The following is a 4,215-nucleotide window of genomic DNA, read 5'->3' as shown; positions in this document are numbered from 1 at the left end:
TTTTGGGTTTCAGATCAATTCGTAAACTTTTTTGAGGTTTGTATATAGGCATTTTGCCACTGCTTTCCTCTTCTGAGATGATGTTTTTATCATTCTTATCAGAATAATAGCTTTTCATGGTTAGCACTTTTTTTGGGTTTTTTGGCTCATTTTGAAAGCTGAGCTCTGCCTCTAGGGCACAACAAGATTAGTACCAAGCTTTTGTGGTGAGGACTGAGGTCTGACTTCCCACTTGCCTAGGGCATTGCCTATATTTCAGTTGCTAGTGGTTTGTTCCCTGCATTAGAGTAGTCCAATGCATCCCTGCCTTTTGTACTAGCATTCCCAGGGATTGAACTTTGCTTCTTGAGCAGGGATGGGCACCATCCACTGCTGCCTTCTGCACTGCTGGCTTGCTGAGCCTGAAACTTAGAAGATTTGTGGCTTTCCAGCTTTCCCAAGTATGTTGGGCTAGACTCCTCTTTTACCCACATGAGGCACTTTCTTAAGTTCTGTCATGATATTTTGAAGTGAGAACTATTTCATTTTTGTTTTGGGGGGATCTGTAGTTTTTGGATCTGTTTAGAGACTTAATTTAAAATTGGTTAAGGACTTCCTCATGTAATTCAATGGCACATGACAGTCTGAGAAATAGGTATTTTTCATCTGCTTTGTTTTCCCTAGGTTTCCCTTTTTTTGTGTGGGTTGTGTTATTTTGGAATATCTTAACAAAATAAACATAATATCATCAAAAACATGAAGAAGATACTCACTGTACCCAAAACTGTCTACTGCATTAAGGAATAAGCATTTCATTATACACCTCTCATCCTTTACAGATAAAAAAAGAAGCAAAGAAACAAAAAACCCCCAACATCCCTTGTCCTCAAAAAGTTTACAGATTTTAGGGAAGATATATCTATATCTATAACTACATATAGGTATAGATAGATATGGATAGATATAGATGATATAGATATAGATATAGATGATATAGATATAGATATAGATATAGATATAGATATAGATATAGATTAGATAGATATAGATATAGATTAGATATAGATATATGTAAGATTGCATGTATGCATATATATGTATATGTATTCATGAATATAAAATAAATAGAACATACAAAATTGATATGAAGGTTTTTTTTTTAAATGTGAGGGAGTACAAGTTTTGATTTCTGAATTGCCGCTTAATTTGAGCTTTGAATGAAACTGGAGATTTGAAGTAATTCTTGGTTTCCTCCTAATAATTAATAATTATCAATTGTTTATGTCAGTCTCACATGAAGAATTTCCATTTATTCATTGCCATAATAATTTCAATATTTAAATCAGTAATGCAAATTAACATTCACTCACAGATTCAAATTCAATATCCTTACTCTACACAAATGATACTCATCTGCTGCATCACTTCTAGGATAATTCCAAGCTTTGAAAAATTAAACAAATATTTTATGAGTCTTTAAATATGAGTGGAAATACATGTGTTTTTAAAAAATCACTTGAGAAAAAATAAACAATATAAAATTGTCATAGCTTTTTTATTTTTTTATTTCATTTTTTGCAGTTTGATGTGAATTTTCCTTTTTTTAAAGATGGGATCTTTAAATTGTTGGTCAATGAACTTGTTTAGAAATACTTTCAAAATTGTATTCTCATAGCATTAGTTTACAATATCAACCTATGTATTTATTTTCTTCATTAAAAAATATTATTCTGAAAAAGGATTCAGGCTAACATGACACAAAAAAGGGACAAACCCTCCTTCTCTAAATGGTTATTCACTTGAAGTGATCGCCTCAATTTGACTATGTGCAAATACATATGTATATATGTTTGTATAAATACATATACACATATGAATGCAAATATATATGAGTATTAAGAATAATTTTTACTGAAATGTTTTTATATTAAAAAACATTTGCAGATAACTCCAAATTTGTTGGATATCTCATAACAAAGTTAAACAGGTGAAACTAAAAATGCAATGAAGGTTAATTTGGAAGCTATCATTGGCTTTCATACTGATCAATACATATTATGGAGAAGTCATCAGAAATATTTCTACTGGCCTTCTTATTGATACTTATATTTAGTAGTATTTTTTTGTGCAATATAATTTTATTAATTGATAGTGCAAATCTTACCAGACACACAGTCCCATAATAAATAAAACTCAAGGATCACTTGAAGCACATAAACATGCATTCTTATTTGGTACAATGAAAAGCTTTAACCTTCTGACAATATTGCTAATTATATTTAACAAAAATCTGGGAAAGACTGGAAGTAACCTTAAGTGATGAATTCAAGTAAAAGGCAATACAGACCATTCCATTTCTACAACAGATTTTGGGCTAATGATTTCAGAAGTTTTCTTTTTTTAAAGCTATTTAACTATACCACAGAACAAATCATATTTCTGAAACATTACAACATGGAAAAAAAACAAAAATAAAAGCAAAGTAGTTGAAGAGGGTTATATAGTTTCCTCTTCCTTTTTATAATTATCATTGTCATTATCACATTATGTTCTGTTTTGAGTGTGAATTCACTTTTTTCCATCAGCAGGAAGATGTGTTCTGCAAGCTCTCGGACAGCACCTTGGCCTCCATTGCATTTGCAAATGTATCCAGCAGCCTTTTGGGCAATGGAGCAAGCATCAGCAGGAACCCCACTCGTACCAGCCTTCTTCAAGCATTCTTCATCTGAAACTTCATTTCCCAGATATGCCACTTCTTTCCAACATAAACCCATTTCTTTTCTCCATTCATCTACAACTGCTAGCTTATTGGATATACCAATTTCCATCCTCAAATCCAGTTTTAAAGAGGAGAGTGTGTGTTTTGAACAGGCCCTTTCAGTGATTAACCTCACCTCAATATTACTTGTCTTTAATAAACTTATCCCAATTGAATCTCTGACATCATAAGATATTATTTCTTCTTGGTTTCCTGATACATAAATGTGACCATTGGTGAGACATCCATCAATATTGCAAACTAGCAGCTTTATTTCCTTAAGCTTCTCTTTGCCAAAATAGCCATATCTCAATACTTTTTGTTCTGCAATAGGCCAATCAATATCAACATCAATATCTACACTGTGTTCAGCTCACATTTCATAGTAGGCCATCTTCCCACCCTGTAAGTAGCCCATTTCTATCAAATGTCTTTTGGCAAAATGAAAGGAGCCATTTTCATATAATTCTCCATCCCAGTCTTGCCCACGAGGACGTTTGGCTGGATTCAAATTCAAAGGCTGTCACTTCACTAACTCCTTTTTGAATTTCACTCCACAGAGAAAACAGAATCATATCCATCTTCTCGGATCATTTCTGCCACTTTCTGAAGGTCAGAAGGATGTAAACATGGAGATGTAGCTTGGATATTTCCTACAATATCAACTTCATTATGATAACTTAGAAACTCTGATATGGCATCTAAAGAAGTAGAACTAACTGTCTTTTGAGACTTCCGAACTTCTTTGATGAATTCCACATTGCTTGGCAACTTTCTCAATTTCATCATGATCTGTGGAAACCATATACTCTGGAAGACCCCTGCATCCTGGGCCGCGCGCAGCACCCAGCCGATGAGCGGGACCCCCGCCAGGTGCTTGATGTTCTTCAGCGGGATGCTCTTACTGCCGCCTCTCGCAAGAATCAAGGCTGCCATATGCGGGGTCTTCTCCCCACCTTTGCCCACACCGTTGGGCGTTGAGCTGGAGCTTCGGGGGTTTGCCCTGGGGTGGCCGACCCCGAGGGGAGGAGGTGGCGGCTGCCTTTTAGGAGGAGTCCATCTTCGGCCTTCCCCTCCTCCCTATTTAGTAGTATTTATGTAGAACTTTAAAGTTTGCAAAACTGTTTGTTTTTTTTGGTCAGTTTCTCAATTGTTCTCATAGCAATCCTAAGAGTTAGTTATCATTGTATCTTTTTTACAGATGATGAGATTGTTCCTATTGAAATGACCACAATTACACAGAAAGTTGATCTTCAAGAACAGGACTCAGGTGGAGCATAGAGAGGGTGGATGGAAAGGGCAAATTATGAGAGATTTAATGATGTTGAACTGCTTGTATTACTGCATGGGAAGATGCTGCTGCTAACTCATATAAATATTCTCATTTATTAAGAAAGTTAGAAACATATATAGACAAGGCACAGGGGGAAGTTGAATACGAAGGTTTAATATATTAACTTGAAGAAAGGGAAAAAGAG

At 34.9% G+C, this 4,215-nt stretch overlaps 1 pseudogene; it reads right to left on the bottom strand.

The window, feature by feature from the left end:
• Positions 1 to 248: 248 nt before the first annotated feature.
• On the bottom strand, positions 249 to 3,797 carry LOC141519120 (N-acylneuraminate cytidylyltransferase pseudogene; annotated as a pseudogene).
• Positions 3,798 to 4,215: the final 418 nt, after the last annotated feature.

Source organism: Macrotis lagotis, chromosome 3, assembly GCF_037893015.1.
Source record: "Macrotis lagotis isolate mMagLag1 chromosome 3, bilby.v1.9.chrom.fasta, whole genome shotgun sequence".
NCBI lineage: Eukaryota > Metazoa > Chordata > Mammalia > Peramelemorphia > Peramelidae > Macrotis > Macrotis lagotis.
Note: the sequence above shows the minus strand (reverse complement) of the source record. Positions and strands in the feature narration are given on the sequence as shown.